The sequence below is a fragment of the Balearica regulorum genome, chromosome 11 (assembly GCF_011004875.1).
Source record: "Balearica regulorum gibbericeps isolate bBalReg1 chromosome 11, bBalReg1.pri, whole genome shotgun sequence".
Taxonomy (NCBI): domain Eukaryota; kingdom Metazoa; phylum Chordata; class Aves; order Gruiformes; family Gruidae; genus Balearica; species Balearica regulorum.
This window is the reverse complement of record NC_046194.1, coordinates 15,467,365-15,485,349: the sequence shown is the minus strand read 5'-3', so window position 1 is coordinate 15,485,349 and position 17,985 is coordinate 15,467,365.

The window sequence follows — 17,985 nt, the reverse complement described above, 5'->3', positions numbered from 1 at the left end:
TATAATTTACACTGAGGTTGAATGAGCAAGTTTATGGGATAGGAGGGCTTCACAGTGACAGGGGAACAATGTGGAAACTTCTGAGTGAGCCTTGTGGTGGCATGCAGCCAACATGGTGACATACTGAAAACTCAATAGCAGCCATGCCGATATTAACTCTGCAGAGTCACCATACTCTAGTGAGAAGCCATGTCTGTAGCAGGAGAAAGGAGGGGCATCCCATAGCTAGCCCTGGATTGCAATAACATTGTGCTTCCTGAGGAGTCTCACTGAAACAGGTAGAATTACTTCCAAAACAAAGTAGTGCTCAGTATGACAGCAGCACCACCAAAGTTGTGTTTATCCTTGTGTATGCATTTACATTTGTAAATTATAGTTATTGAACACTTATCCAATCAAAGTAAGCTTTAGGAAATTTGGGGCTTTTTTGTAGAGCAATGGTTTCTTGTAACACATAGCAAAAGTTTATGAAGTGAATTTTCATAGAACCATGAAAACACATTGTCTTTGGACTCTTACCTTCTCTCCAGAAACCTCGCTGTGCAACTTACAGAATTTTTGTCATGCCTTGGAAGTTTGTGGATCCTATTTTTTTTTGGGGGGGAGGCTGTTTGGTTCCCAACTGGTCTTGGAAAATATTCAAGACCAGGAAGTGTCTGCATGAAATCAGTTGGAGAGAATTGCTTAGGTAGCAGTTGGTAAGGTTGGGCCTAGCTGTGGAAAAATTTGCAGGCTATTTGTGTATCAGTTACTCTGAGACATGCAAAACATTGAACGCTTGAATTCAGTTTTGAAACAGACAAATTTTGAGGGGGTTCATGATGCAGCCACATTCACTTTCAAGGCTCAAGCTTCTATCCCTTGCATTCTTTATCTTGGATGATACAGTAGCTGAAAGAAATTCTGCTACTGGAATGCAAAGCCCATTTGCAGGGGACCGGATGTTCACCTGTGAAACTGAAGTAGCTTCTCTGACTTCACACCAGCTGAGGATGCAGTGCTGTACAGCAGGACTGGGTTTGCAGCAGCCAACTCTTTGATGCCTGAAAGCTTGAGATGGTTTATTTTTCAGCACGAAGGACCAGCAGGTCTTTATTCGTTCTTAGTTTGGTTTTACTGAAGTGTTCAGTAGTCTTTTGCAGTGTAGATGCATTGCTTTTGCAATGAAAGCCAAATATCAACTAACCTGTGCCTTCTCCTGGAATGAAAGCAAAAACCATCCTAACAAAAAGCATCAACATAGGAAAGATCTTTAAAATTAATAACTGACCTAAGAACTTGTGCTTAGATACACGAGTGTGTTTTTGTGGTAATCTCATTGCCAGCATGTATTTTGCTAGAACTTCAGGGGTGAAGAGCATCTACTGTAAAGCAGGGACAACTGAGTGCTCCAGACAAGCCGGTTCATCCTGGACAACTGAAGCTCTTACTGAAGAGGCTGACAGGAAACCCTCTCCTGATGCTTACTTTTGATGCTAAGGGTGGAAAAGGTGAAGAGATGAAACAATGAGGCCTGCTGTACTTGGGATCATATTTTGGTTAAGCTTCAACAGCTCCTTTCGTGTTAGAAGTAAAGGGGCCTATGATGTGGATTGTGAAGAAGAGAGCCCAGGCTGGTGAAAATCATTGTGGCTCTGCTGAAAGGATGTCCACTTTCACCAGCTCAGTACCTGACCTGTCTGCCTTTACAATGATAAAACCTGGTGAGGAGTCCAAAACGTGGTGTTGTCACACCCAAACATACACTGGGGTCAGTGACATTTTAATGTCTTCTCACTGCTTACACACCTTGAGGAAAGATGAGGTGAAATGAAGTGCTGACCTAAAAGACAAGAGACCCTGAGGAGATAGGTGCTATCAAAGTGTCACCTAGATAAATAAGGACCCAAACTTCTAGTATCTTAAGTAGCTAGACTATTGATTAAAGAATCATGATAAATGAGTATAGGGCTGTGAATTTGATCAATACCATCAAACTTAAAAGTCAATCTCCTGTACCAGCTTGAACAGAGACACTAAAAAAATGCACTCAGGAGAACCACAAATCCTTGGGCTGATGGTGGCCTTGAGGCTTTAAGTTTTTCTCTGCCATTTCTTTTTTTCCTTTGTTTCTCTGAATAAACTTTAAAGAACTGGTGGAAGAGATGTTTATGCCTGGAAATATTTCGTAGTTCACAAAATTAAGTAGGACTACCTGTCACCATAATCTGGGTTTTGGAGTAGCTAAGGATAACTTTAAGACATTGTTATTCAACTCTTGGAGAGAAACTTTTCTGTAGCAATCATTGTGCTAAAAGTAAAGGGTCAAATCCCCAGCTATGGTGGACAGACATTGACCCTCTTGGGGTAAGTTCACACCTGCAAAGAAGGAAGCCCTAAAATTTCTTTGTTTCTTGAAAAGGGGAAGATGTGCTTAGGAGATTCTGCAAAAAGGAAGTTCTTCTATAGGGATGAGAAAGGAAGGACGGACGGACAGATGGACGGACTAGGTTTTGGAAAATTAAGTATCTTTGCTTTATGTTCTTCTCCGGATGAGACTTGGGAGGGGGTAGTTGGCCATTTTAGCATGCCAGGTATTGGAGCAGACTAATGGTGGTGGTGCTATGCTGAGTCAGAGCACGTCTTCCAGTAAGGCTCTGCATGGACAAGGGTTTCAGTAAAGGTCTGTTTCTCTGGTCATATTGGCCTTTTTGTGTAAGCTTCAGCAAAGTCACATAAGTCATGTAACAATGATAGAACCCAAGGGGACGAATGAAGCTGCGAGGTTGGATATCAGGAAAAGGTTCTTCACCAAGAGGGTGGCTGGGCACTGGAACAGGCTCCCCAGGGAAGTGGTCACAGCACCGAGGTTGACTAAGTTCAAGAAGCATCTGGATGATGCTCTCTCAGTCATATGCTCTGATTCGGCTGGTCCTGTGTGGAGCCAGGGGTTGGACTCGATGATCCTTATGGGTCCCTTCCAACTCAGGATATTCTATAACTCTACGAACCTTTTCCCATCTCTGTTTTTGCATATATAAAACAGAATTTTTTTTTAATGTGTATGCCTTATTGGATGCTGAGATGATTCATGATTTCCTAGTTCTTTTTACTTCTTTCTGTTGTTCTTGCAGCAGAATTGCTCCAGGGTTTCTCCAAGTACCTTTTTTCATTTGCCTACATCTCTGCAAAACAAAGATGTAGCAGCCACCATTCAGCTATGGCTGTTGGTTGTAAAGACTGCTAAGGATGTTTGTAGGAAGTGTTTCTTTTGTTTCTTTTGCAGGAGAAGTCCTAGCATACCCAGTCCTTATTCTTGCCCTTCAAAGTCTTTCATTCTTTAATGATGGTTAATTTCAGAGGTTATATGTATGTGATTTGTATCTCACTGTGAGGAAGAGACTTTCATTGGTGTTTCTGCACTGAGATAGGACTCAATTAGCACAGACACTACCACAAAGGTATATTTTCATTATGCTGTTTTTGGAAAGTTTCATACAAATCAGAGTCTGTGAACAACCTGTCTATTTCTGACTGTATATAGGCATTGCTATGAGAGTTTATCTTGAGATGCTATTAGGATGCTTTCCCAATACTAATATAAGAGCTATATCTATGCTGGTAAACTCTATGTGTGTTGATTTTAATAGAGCACTCTCTTGTAATCTGACTTCTTAGGATGAAATTAACCCCCTGTGCAGTTATCTGGCACTTGTGCATCACTTGAGTCATCTTTTGACATGTTAATTGTGATTGAAATGATACCTACCTCTTCTGCTGGTTTACTTCACAGAAGTGAATTTCCTGCAAGCAAGGTATCAACTCTTAAAGCAGAAACCCTCTCCTTCCCAGAGCATCTTCATCTTCACCTTCAGAGTGCTGATGCTCCCACCTGAAATGAGGAGACAAGCTCTCAAAAGCCTGATGGAGAGTACTGGTCAGGGTCATTGCTTGGGAGCAAGCTATTGTTTATAGGGGGCAATATACTCAGCAAGTGTTAGTACATAGGAAAGAGAACTCCATCAGAAATTAGGTGTCTACTCTAGGGAGTTTCAGTGCCCTTTTCTGTAAGGGTGACAGTCATTCAAAAAGATTTGAGGTGCACTAGGACATCAAATTGCTTTTAATCTTCACATGATTCTCCTTCATGGCAGAAACTTTTATTAAAGAAGGAAAAAATTGTGTAAATATTTGCTGTTATTGGAAAGATTTTCCCAAATCATGATTCTAGAAAACTAAAAAACTAAAAAAAAATTAAAAATGGACTCAATTAGAAGTGCTAAATGAGGATCATAATGAGATATCCAAAGTCTTGCCAAGTGAATTTAATCACTTTCTGATCCCAACAGCCACACAATTCAACTCTTTCTTAGCATAATTAAGCAAGTGACAATGAGGATGCTATTCCAAGACATGGTAATGAGATGCTGTGGGGCCTGAGTTCAGCTGGAGGGGATTTCCTATTAAATATTTATTGTATGTGCAGCTTCTTCAGTAGCTAGAAAGATAGAAAAGGAAATTTAGCCAAATAGAACCTCTTTTCTGAAATTAATCTGTGAAAAACTGAAGAACTGTGGTCACTTGGTTTTGGACTGACTATTATTTTTGGCCTGTGGGCTGCATTCGGCATCAATAAAAATCATAGTTTATGTAGGAGGAAAATAAATTGGAGAAAGTTAGAATGTAGAAAAATAAAAATGGAGAGGGAATGAAAAGAAAATAGGAATGTGACAAATCAATTAGGGAGAGTATAAATTATAAAAGTCAACAGGAATTAACTAATGATGGGCTGTAGAATGCTGAAAGACTAGAAGGTTTAAGGGAAAAAAGACATATAGAAAGGAAATAATCGGATAACAGAGATGATGGTATGAACCAGTGAACTAAAAATAATGAGACTTTTAAACATAGTGAACATTTAATTCTGGATCCATAGAGAAATGAAGTATGCTTTCATCACATTACTTTAGACACTTTACGGGGGTTACGGAAGTCATGGCCAACCTATGTTTAACTGAAACTGTAGAAGAAAAGCTCTATCGAGGCCCCAGGGATTTATAACACATTTGCACATACACATATACAAGCTAAAGAAGATGCAGAAGAATGCTATTTAGGCTACAAAATTGAGCTTGGGCCTTCTCGGCTATTGATTTCCCTGACTCCAAAAAAACAGTCTGCTTTAATGTTCCTCAAGTGTTCTCATCATCTTCTGTACTGTCATCCTTATGATAAAGGGAAAAATAAAGGCAGAGCAGAGTTCATTTGTTATTAGTCTGGGAGCACCTAAAATTACGTTGGATGGTGCTGCTGGTGGTTCTTTCTAAATGCAACTGGTGCATGAGGAAATGGATTCAGAAATGCCTTCTTATTCCAGGTTGGAATGTGCAGAAGCAACAGGTCCTGGGGGTCAACAGAGTGGCGCAGGTGTAGGGGGACTTCAGGACATGGAGGCAGTTGCCGACTGTTTTGTGCAGAGTCCACCAAGCCCTAGTGGTGGAGGAGCGGGCTCTTACCCGCTGCTCTGCCTTGCCTGCCCTTGAGAGCTGCCTTAAGTGCAAGGACTGCAGTTCTTGGACTTTGGCAAAGTGCACTGTGTGTTCTCTGCACCCTGCTTATATTCTCCGTGGTTTTGAGAAGCAGATGGACGGGTGAGAAATGAATGAGATCTGGGAAAGTATTGGAGTATTATTAGCTCCCATGCAGAAACTGTAACCTTCCCGTCTTTCCTCCCTCTCCCATCTCTTCAGGTCTTTGGGCTTACTGACTGTCTTTCCCTGGGTGTTTGAACAATGTCTCTTGGGTAGGTTGGAATCCCAAGGAGAAACTGCTATGTAAATAATAATAATAATTCCTGTCATACTTGCTAAATGGCACTCATAATTTAAAAAAAGTTTTTTGGCAATAGGATCAAATTAACTTGATGAGAAAGCTCTTTTTTCTTGTAAAGTACTAGGAAAGCTGTGAGACAGGAGGTGCAATTAATTATCTCACTTGGATTAAAAGCTCTTTTATTTGATATTTGATCTCTTATTACTTGATTTCTCACAAAATTGCTGGTAACATGCAGTCCCACTTAATAGCTCATTAGCACTCCAGTGTGGTATTTGTAAGGTGGTCAGGTTTGTGTATAATAAAGCAGTTGCTGGCTAGCCGTGAATGACTTCAGCCATAATTAATTAATTAAATGTGTGTAAAACATGGTTCATTAGCAAGGTGTGTGACAATCTCACGGTGTCCAATGCTGTCTCTCTAATCGTGTAATGGGCGTGATGCTACTGCAGCATTGCTTCATTAGTTTCCAGCTTCTGCTAGCGTTGTTTAGGTAAAAGACCTCTGATTTCCAGGGCTTGTTCCAGTGACCTGGAAGCGTTGGAAGGAAGAGTTTACAGTAACCAATCGAACAGCATTTCTTACTGTTTTCACTTAAAACCCACACAATTAGAAATTATTGCTATAGCTTAGCAGCAGTAGCAGAACATTTGCTAGGGAAGCTGGAAATCTCAGTTCAACTGTAGTTCAAGCAATAACTATTCTTTATACTCAATTATGCACTGTAACCCATTAGGGAAGTCTGTGGTTTCCTGATGTAAGGTTTTTTTCCCCTTCTGTGTTACAACAAGGTTGCAACTGGCTACAAGTATATTAGAAATTGGTATGATTGTACAGTTATTCTGCAGGCTGCCTAACTTCTACCCACTATATTTATCTGGCACATTTAGAGCCAGAACAAAGCCAGGAGGTTCAGACCTTTAACCCAGATGTTAAGTGTGGGAGAACACTAATCTGCAGAACTGATGCACTTGTGGTGTAAAGCCATTAGAAAGTCATTCTTCAGACCTACTAGATCCAGAAATCAGTGAATACCTAGTTTTCTGGGCCTTGATGGTGATTGTCTGTTCACGGAGGAAAAGCTTGAAGAGAAGTTTACTTGCACCACTTGAAACAATATGCACTCAACCTCTGTGGAAATGGGGTTATTTAGTTCTATCAACATCTTGTTTTGCTTTCATGGGCCAGGCAAAAATGTTTCTGAGCTTTTGAGAGTCTGTGGATAAAATCAATTAAAGGAGGTATGATATTCCCTATTGTAGTGAATAGGAGCATTAAGAGTATTGCTCTTCCTTTGTTTTAGATAGGTTCAATGATGCTGAGTGTGACGTTTAGGTTCTGATGCTCACACAGTTGTTCTTGCTGAGGTGTTTCTGTGTGCCGTATTGTTTTGTGGTTAGCAGGGCAGGTGGGTTTGTGTTGTTAATGTTATGTTTTTCTGCTGCCTTGTTTCTGAAATGAATTCCTGGAGAGCTTTGGCGCCCTGTGATATTGATATAAAAAGCCTGCAGTAAAGATGTTGTTGATGGCTCTGGCTGTTGTTCAGAAATATGGTTTGACACTGTAACTGTCATATTTGACTGGTACTTAATTAGCTTTCTCTTCTTGATGTTTGCTGTAATCCAAGCAAGCACAGGTAGTTTCCTTCTCCAGTGGGTGCATCAGAAGTCATTAAAGAGGTTACGATGGTACTAGAAAAGAACATGTGTGTCCTGGTTCTGTTGTCTTCCATGCAACAGTTTGCACATCTAAGGCATGACTTATTTCAGGACTGTTTTCTTTTTGGAGTTAGTTAGTGTGCTAAGTTCTCTATAGAAACAGCCCTTGCTAGTTTACTCCTGGCTGGAGAAATTCTCCTGCTTCCTCTGGAGGAAGGACTTTCTTCAGTCGTGCAGATCCCGGTGGTGTGACTTTGACCCAGGCGCTTGGATTGAGTTGTCTGGACCGGCATGGTAGACTTCACCCAAAATGTTACTGAAGCACTGCAATCCGCACAGAGGTTTTATCTTTTTACTTAAAACATACCTAGCTATCGAGGACGAAGAGAAATAAAGTAACCAACTGCATGGGAACTGACACTGAGAACAGCATCTCCAATTTCTGGAGTTATCTACCCTCCCTAATTCCATTTTACTGCCATACGCCTGAACATGAGCAGGTAGTTACAGGCCAAAAACGAATGTGCAAAGCTGTTCTTCCCATCCCTCTACCTTCAGCATCCCTCACCTGCCAGTTATGTGCTGCCAGTTATGTGCTGCCAGTGCCTTCAAAGCCATTAGTCCTCATTTCAGTGTTTCAAAGTCTTATCTTTCAAAGTTCCACTATAATATGCTTCTTTCCAGAGGTAGGCAGTGAAACTTGTTCTTTTTGAGTGGCGATTTCTGAGTTTGTTGTGTTGTTTTTTTTTTAATGCAGAGGGTTCTTTTAAAGAAGGATATATTATTTCCCCCTCCTTGAGTCTTCTTTCCCCCCATTATTACAATTTTCAAAAATGTAGATGCTCCTAATACAGTAGAGACCGTTCCACGGCTCTGCCTTTAATGGAGTGAGCAGATTGCAGTAAGAATGCGGTGCTGCTCAGTAAATTTAATGACTTTATGAAGATAAATGTTTCCCTTCCAAAGCCCCTTCTTGTCAGAATACATTTAATACCGCCATTCCTTTGAGAACTAAATTCCTGTAGCACTTTGCAGCATATTAGCATGTTTTTCTCACCACATGAAATTGCACTTCAAGCAAGAAATAATAATGTTTCTGCATCCCCTTGTACATTTTTATTACTGCCAATGAATAGGAGTAAATTAACTATTATGGCTAACATTATTCACAGGGACAAATTCCTAACTCATTTTACAGAGAATAATAAATAACTGAATAAATAAGATGCCTTTAATTTCACATGTGAATTATCAAAGATTCCTCTGAGTAGGAGGAACAGGGGCTAGTTGACTTTACAAACAAGATACAACTCTGTAAGAGAAGTTAGATGTGTGTCCACCCATCTTTATTTTCTTTTATCCTCCGAAAAGTATAATGAATATCCTTATTATTACATGCGATTCCTATGAAAACAGGTTTCTCTTGTCTGATTATTTGTTTCTATGTATGTTTATCCAAATACTAGTCTGGGATATGAGCCACATTTTGCTGTTAGTTGCTTGGATGCTGCTCTGATTGATGATAATTCTTGTATGGTTTACTTCATCTGCAGACCTTACAGTGCTTTTCAAAGACAGAGTTGTTGTACCCTTTAACCACAAGGGAAACTGAGGCTCAGAGTGATAGGTGTCTTTTAGTAGGTTACTCAACATATCAGAGCCAAAGCTCCAGTTGATCACGACATCTTAGGCCATCCTAAAGATTATCTTGTCACTTGACCGAACAACTGACCCTAAACAAAAGTGTTTTTTCAAAAGAAAATATTATTTTGATATCATTATCCAGTTCAGAAGGGATCAGTCTTTATTTCAAACATTTTAAAGTGTGGTTAAAAAAGATTAGCAAAATATAAGTATACTTTTTGTTATTCACCAAAAATAACAATTTCAATGAAACTAAATAGTTCGCAGTTTTATGAGTGCAAAAATGGGAATTTTTTCACTGTGGAAAAAAAGGCATAAATAAATTCCTGCTTCTTCAAAATCTGATGGCAATAAAATATTTCATTGAGCCAAAATGGTATTTAACCAAGACATTTTAAAATTCTTCTTGAGTCTTTTAAAATTATATTTATGCACTTAATCATTGTGTCTGCTTTCCTGTCTGTGTTTATGCATGTGCACACAGACACGCACACATCTACTTTGGCTTCACTCCTAACCTTCGCTGCATTAGCTTCTTCCAACAGTCTATGGGGAGCCAGCAGTGCCCTGCAGGGTGAATTTGACTGCAGGCACCCAATGTGTGCACTTGCTTATGGCGGGAAGAGCCCTTCTAACCGTATTTGTCACCCGCTTCACCTGACTGACTCGCAAGGGTCTGCCTTAAACCTTTAAGCTGAGAAAATAAAATTGCCGGTTCTGCATACTGAGGTGGTAAGGGCCAGATTTTGTACAAATTTACTCTCAAAGCGCTGCCACTGGGCGTTTGAGGTGGAGGAGGAAACAAGTGTGTATCCATGCATCGTAATGCACCTGGCTTTTTGGCTGAGGGACTGCGTGTGTGTAACAAAATTTGCTACCCTTAGGTCATTACTTATTCCTTGAGGAGGGTTGCTGGAAGGGTGGAGTCTTCATGATTTAACATACATCTCCGCAATTCTTTTGTTATAAATTTGTATTTTCATTTCTATAAAGGTGAGCATGAAGATGTGTGGGTGCTGTTATTATAACCAGAGCTATTTAAAGACAACTCATGAAAACTATTTTTACTGAATGGAAAATTGCAGCAAAGGATTGGTGGAAAATGTCTTGTTCTCCTGGAAAATATCAAATCCTTTATTGGAAGCTCCTCCAACTCCCGGCACAAAGAAATGTTTATCATAAAGGATTATTTTATTTGGCTGGTCTTTATTTTGTTACAAGTAACAATTCCTCTCACTTATTAGGTTTTTTTTTTTTTTTTTTCAGTAGGAAGAATATTCAGAGGATCACGCAGAGAAGGACCACTGCTTTCCACCCAGCCCTGATCCTAACGCCTTTTTCATTCCTATCTTGCCAGGCTTACTAAATGAAGCTCCAGAGCCGTTTCCTACCGCTAGTAAGCCAATTCTCCGTTAGGAAGCTGCAGAGCTGGTAATGCCCGCTAGCCGCCTGCTGCCCGTCCCCTCTCTCCCCGGGCCGCCCAGCAGCGGGCGGCTGCAGCCTCCGCGGGCACTAGAGGGAGTCCTGACCGCGCACTAGGACGGGCTGCTGGCTTGAATAATGCACCGGAATAGCACTGCTAAATTCTCCTTTGTTAGTCACGTTTTCTTTCTTTTTCTTTCTTTTTTTTTTTTTACTTTTTTTTTTTTCTTCCCCTCCTCTGTTCCTCTGCAATAACTGTTGTAAATTAAACAGTTACTTCTCTTCCTCTGGTTTCAAAGCATCAAAGATGTCTGTGAGCCCATTACCTTTGATGCCGATTTCCTGTTAGAATGCATGTTTTGGCGTTGCAACATCCTGAAAAAGTTTAATCTGAAGCAGAAGAACTGTAAAATGAAGAGAGCAATTATATACAGCCCAGAGCTCTGAGCAGCTGAAATGACAACAAAGTTTCATCTGTTTATTAGGTTAGCTCTGTTTCGGATAAAATACTATTAGCAATTTATGAAGAGGAGAGTAAGACTTTGAAATTGAATATCTGTCAATTAAATCTGAAAATTTTAATATGAAATGCTTTTACAAGTCAAATAACATCTATTAAAACTCCAGATTTAGTCAATGAGATCAGGCTGTACGCTGGGTATGCACTGAAGGAAAAACAGTGTATACATGACAGAACCTTACCTGGGAGTGGGAGGGGATCTTCTTGTAGACAGAGAGGAAAAACGAGGAATTAAAACAGCCTTCTACTCTGCAAAGAGAATTACTATGTAAAGATGGCTACAGTTGTCAAGGCAACTTTGCTTTTACTAGTGCTCCAAATATGGGCTCTGAAATCCCTTCCCTCCCCCCCCTCCAAAAAAACCCAAACAAACCCACTCAGATTTTTTTTAGGTAATTTTTATATTTCAATAGAAAATGAGTAAAAATAGCCAATGATTGACATTCCCTCCAAGAGAAATAATAGAAAATCAGCCAATATTTGGAACTGATGTTTTTGTCTGTAACTTATTCTTGGTAGTTAGTGATCAAGGTCTAGTGTTTAACAGGGCAGATTAGGGAGTCTGCTTGGACTGTGCAAAAGAAGAAAAATAGACATCGATCTTCTTTAATGTAGAAGCAACTTCTGAGCTCTTTAGTTTCAACAGTGTCCTTTTGTTCTATGTTTGTGCACCACTTAGCTATTGTACAATATTCGTCCACACACTGTGATAAGTCACTAAACCCCTCTTTCTTTAGGCTTGAAGGTAAGCACGAGAAGAGCTCAAATCCTTTAGCTGACTCTATTGAAGAAGTTGGCAGGGCAGCCTGGGTGAATGGGATTTGCTGTTCCCTTTGCTGTAGAGCGCCCGACTGACTTGTCCTGCGGGGGTGGCCTTTTCTGTTACATTGCATTTTCACCTGGCGATTGAATGCTGAAAGACTGACAGCACAATGATGCTGTATTTACTGACGCATGGATCTTGCAGCTGTATCCTCGTGGGACCCTTTGCTTTCCAGAGCAGAAACCATCTTTTGGTGTGTGTAAATGTATGTGTGTTTACAACATCCAGCAGAAAGGGCGCAGGGTTTGGATCAGTATCTTAAAGTTTGACAGCAGTAACATCAGTATTTTATGTCCCCGTGCCTACGGGCCAAACATGTATGCTTTAAATAATTTGTATGCCACAATATAATCTTCACTGAAGCTGTCTCAGCTTTTCTTATTTGGTCACAGTAATACTGTCAATAATCCTTGTTTATACTGATAATGACAAAAGGACAATCTTGTACTTAAAGCCCAGGGTTCAGCTTCCTCACCTGTAGTACAGGAATATGAATAATTCCTTTTTCTCTGTCTTATGGTACTTAAAATGAAAGCTCTGCAGGGCAGATGCTGTATCTTAGTGTGTGTCTGTGTGGTACCTAGGAAGTGCTCTGATCTCAGCTGAGCCATCAAAGTGATGCTTTATCACCTGTAATGTCAAAGAACAGATGTAGCTCAGTTTTTTTCTGGACTATAAGAAGGGTTTATATTCTGCCTGTGGTGTCACACTTGAAAATCAGTATGGAAAAGCTGTTGTTTTTGAACAAGTTAATAATGTACACAATTTGTTACAATCCTTAAATTAAATGACGGTTTCTGCGGCTTCGTATATCTTGGTGGTAGTATTGCATGACAATATAAACGTCTGCTGAACAAACTCCTTATGTTTTTACAATGGTCCCAGAAACTGTCTTTGCCATGATGCTTCACTGGTTGAATTTGATTGCCAGAGACCAGTACCCATCCTTCTGAGGTGAGAACTTTCTGCTTTGTAAATTGTAGAGTAAGTTGCATAATCCACTGTGGCCTGTGAGTGGGTCCCAAGCAGCACTGTAATACAGGCTGGTGAATGCCAGTTACGGGGGGTGTGATATCAATTTCCAGAACAGATCACATAGTCCAGTGTTGGATGGTTAAAAAGATACAGACAGAAAGATCTTCTATTTGTGTGAAGGTGTGCTTGGGGAAATAAAAAGAGATAAGGGTAGTTGTGATGCAAAAAATACTGATGCAATGTATGAAGGAGATCCAGGACCACTATTCACATTGACAGAATGAGTTAATTATGTATTTTCTTTGACAGAACTGTTGATAGGCATAAGACTAATGTGGGAAAATAAATTCTTGCTGTAGGAAGGGTGTGTTCTTCACAGATGTTCTCTTCGCTGTCTCGGACCTGGTTTGCAGACAGCACTTCTAGGACAGATCTGAGACCTTTGCCTCTGAGTTAGTTTGGATTCCTTTCATAATCAATGGAAAGGAGGTGTTTTCTAGGCTGTGATTTATCTGATCTCTTTTTGATATGTGCCTTAAGGTGAGATGAACATGTGAAATCTCTCTCTCTAGGGGCTATAAAGTCTTGCTGGACAGGTAGGAAAAATGGAGAAGTCCCCACTGCAGATATTTAAGTTTGGTTCCTCCCTGCTACTCTTTGGGACCACATAATCCTAAGGACCCAGTTGCCCAGAGGCTTGACCATAATTGATGAAAAGGTATTTCCGAACTCCGTTTGTTTGTCTGTCAGATTGTCAGGAGCTGACTGTCTTTTGAAAGCCCAACCTTAAGTGCATAGCTGAGTTGCATTAGCTGAGTCTCTTTTCCTGTGGAGCTGTTACTCCAAAGGCCTCAGTGGGTACCTCGCTGCCAAAGGACAAATACAGTTGTGCCAAGGAGGGGAAAAAAATTCCCCAAACTCATACCTGAGTTCTTGGCAAGTTCCTCATTGCCAAGTCACTTTTTTACGTTAATATGACTCTCCTGTACATCTGTTGGTTTTATTTTTTGGTGGAACATATAAAGCATTGGCACTTGTCTCCAGTCCTCCAGGTTTGAATGTGCCTGTGATAAATAGTTCAGAAAAACATTATAGTATGAAATGAAAGTTAAGCTACACTGGCATTTGCTACTATGTAAACACCAGTTGTTAGGAAACGATAAGCATTATTGATATCCCAAATGTATGTATTAGTGGGAACAATGTTATGTAAAATGTTAACATCTGTCAAGACAATATAAACAATTATAAGTAACTTTCTTTTAATGATGCAATTATACCATAACAAAAGGTGCACTGTAAATTAACATGACACCACACCAGGTTTATGTATTTTAGGGAATAAATTCCAATCCAGCTAAGAAAACAAACAAAGTTTCCAGAGAATCCCTTTGGAAAAAAATAACTCTGCTAAACCTTTACGAAATAAAGTCTGGGAACTGAGATTGTTATTAAATCTGACCTTGATCAGATTTTTATTATGTCAGAAAAAATGGTTCTTAAGAGACAGAGTTGTCATGGGATTAGAGTACATCTACAGCAAGATGTTTCCATGGCAACAAATCAAACACCATTTCCTAAGTCTGCAGTCGTCTGCTTCACAACCATGAACTTAGCATTGAATAATTATAGAGAAATGCAGTAATGTTGTGCAAAGAGAGGGGGGGGGAAAATAAATCAATCTGGAGGCAGTGATTTATTTTAAAATGCCAATTAACCCCATCAGTGTGATTGTTTGGAGCTTCTGTTGGTGGCGACAGGTCCCACGTAGGTATTTGGTTTTACAAATTGAAAGCATAATTTTTTTGTCACACATAACCTTAAAAAAAGTGAAAGACGAATCATAATTCCACCAGAATTAATGAAGTCTGAAAGTTATGTATAAAAGCTGTAATAGAAATTCAGAGTTGTGTCAGAGACTCCAGGCGGCAGTAGCAAATGACACTCTACCTGAATTCTCCTCGTGTTTGAAGGATCTGAAAACATACTTGATACCGGTACGTGTTTAGTCTCCTACAACCAATGAGCTATCTAAATTCATAGGCTCCAATGTCACACAGCTGTAATCTTGGTGGAAAGTTAAACCAGTGAACACATCACCACTTAGAACTTGGGGAGTGAGTTAAGGCTATTTAGTTTATCAGGTTTTTTTCCCATTCTGCCATAATTGTATTATGAATGTATTGTTCTCCTCCAGAAGCCGTACCTTCTGAATTTATCTGCTGTGTGGTGACGTCTGTCTCTGTCTTTCTTCCCCCTGCCCCCTAAAATGGAACATGTTCTTCCTTCCCCCAGTCACTGGGAGGTTTCCCAGGTGCATCTGGGACATGTTGTGCCACCAGGTTAGAAGATGAGTTGTGTTTTGACAGTGCACTTGATGAATGACCTTTAATAAAAGGACACAGGTTCAATGCAGAAGCATGGTTTTCAAGCATTGAGTGCAAATAGCCTGTGCCTCCTTTCTTTGTTCTGGGTGCGTGTTAGTCCACAGCGTGGAGGCTGCAAGAAGGTGTAGGCAGAAGTTTTGGAAACCAGACGCCTGAGACTCAGTAGTGACACAGTGTCCATGCTGTTGTAATTGTTCACACAGCTGTGTGTTCTCTTCTCCAACAAGGTTTTGCTAACAGAAAAATCCTACGATGGGCCATTCCTGTATGTGTATTCCAGCTATTAGTAAGTTGATCGGTAACCGTCGGTGTCTCACCATTAGGTCACAGCCAGCCAGCAGAGACAGAAATGTGCTACTGTTGGATTGTAGACTGCAGCAGTAGATCTACTGTCACAAATAGGGTAACACTAAATTGGCGTCTGACTGCAAGATAAATTCTGCCAAAGGGTGTGGATTTTACGCTGCAACGTAAGAGTGGTCTTCAGGGGAACCGGCGTAGCCTTGAATCTCATCACAGCTGCTGCTTTCTCCTTTGCTGCTGGTTGGTGGGTTCATTCAACCCATCCTCCATTTCTGATTCAGCTACCCTTGCTCCTGGTGTGATGATGAATCAAAAAGTCCTGCTCCAAATGATGTCATTTGATACCTGTGGGGTGTGGGTACCACTCAAATTTTCTCAAGAAATGCTTGTTTCAATGTGAAAAAAATGCTGGAATCTGGATTTGTGCAGTGTTTACCTACCTCAGGAGGCTAACTGCACACTTCAAACCAGAAGCTGTATCTTATTTTAATTCAAAAGATCTGTGGGGGCATTCCTGTAATTTTAAAATCAGTGAGTCAGAATAAGGTAAATGCTGCAGCTGAAACTTTCGTGTAGATTGAAATGATAGGAATCTTCCACTTCTTATGTGTGCACAATTTACAGCCATTAAAAGTATATTAGTGTCATAGAAAATGGGAAAATTGTTTGTTCCCTAAAGGTGTAAGGAAAATGATACTCTTCTTGTTCACAATAGGGAATTATTAATAAAGATGGAGAAGTGATCCCTCTCTGAAATACATGATGTTTTTAACATAGCTAAAAATATGGTGATATTCTGAAATTTAATGGAAATATGCAGATAAATATTTGTACTTTCTTTCCTTCATGAATGTTCTTTACATTAATAAGCCCATCAGTGAAGGAAATAGCCAAAATTCAAAAGACTCTCCATTACCATAGCATCACAGATTTCAGTGAGTTTCTTTTCACAGCAGCCCTGTGAGGTGGGATGGGGTCTTTCCCTTCATTTTTACCATTGGAGAATGCAGCCACTGAGAAGCGAGATATTTTTTTCTAACAACTACCTTGATACTTTTGCAAATCCCAGGTGGTGCTTAGCTGCACCATTAATTACATGAAAATTCTGGAGTTTAATGACTCCCCCAAGACTACACAAGCTATATTTAGCAGATCATGAGCTTGAACTAGCTAGCCTTTTACAAGGCTGTGGTTACATCTCTTAACTGTTGGCCCATTCTTTTTAATGTGTCCCACACACTTAGGTAGCGACAGTCCAGCGTTTGAAGGCCACTGTGCCACCCACAGATGGACACCACGTGGAGTGGGCAGGCCTTTGTTAGAATAAATTAACTGCCAGTCGAGATCGTTGATCACTATGCTTCAGCCTTCTCTGATGAAGCAAAGTTACGTGAATTTGGGGGAGATAAAAGATAGTCTCATTAGAAACAGCACATGGCTGTAGGTATAGCAATAAGCCAGGCAATGGAAGGCTGCTGTAAGAAATGCATGCAACTTGGCAAAGCCTGGTGGGGTTGTTTTTGTGCAGGACTCCCTTGAGTCACTTGTCTCCAGAAGTGAGGAGATGGCAGTGCCTCAGTCTGTGCACCAGTCGGTTCCTTCATGAGCTGGATGGGTTGTCTTAATTTAAAATATACAAAAGATGAAAGCTACTGAAGGCTTGTGAAAATAGGTTTGTGGGGAGAGCATTGTCCATTAAATGACATAAAAGCCCTCCAGGAGAACACAAAAGATTTGAGTCACGTCCCTTTGTTGGGTTAACTCACACACTCCTGTGTCATGTATATGTTTCTGGAAATGTCACCCTATATCTTTTGCACAGTAGTCATGTTGAAGACTTGAGTCATGTTTCCAAAAACCTTCCTTTCCTATCTTTATTTCAATAGTAGAAATATGTAGAGATGCCAGTCCCACAAACAGTTAAAGGGGATGTGCCATACTGGTAGATATGTACAGCAGAGATGGGTTATATCAACCTGTATAGATGAAAAAGCAAGAAGAAACCCAGGGACATTAGGACTTTGTGGGCATGCTCAGGTCAAACTGCGTGTTTATTGCTGCTTGTTTACAAGCTGATTTTTTGCAACCAGACTCACTCATGGTCCAGCCCATTCTCAGAGTCTGATGTGTCACCGTGCTACACTATGACTAGTGATTATTATACTGTGGAAATGTCTAAATATTACTTAAATTTCTTCCATTATCCTAGGACTGAATTTGGCCCTTCTGCCAAATTATGTGGTGGTGACCAGGAGAATATGTTGTCCTGGACAGATGGAGGATGGGAGGATGCAAGACACCATCCATAACCATGACTCACCTGGTATAAGGCAAGAGACTGCACTGCGTGGATCAAGAGGCTTTTGGGCAATGAGTTTCTGGCTGGATGTGGTTGCTGGTGTTGGGAGGCTGTGGTGTACTGAGCCACTGAAGGAGGTCTGG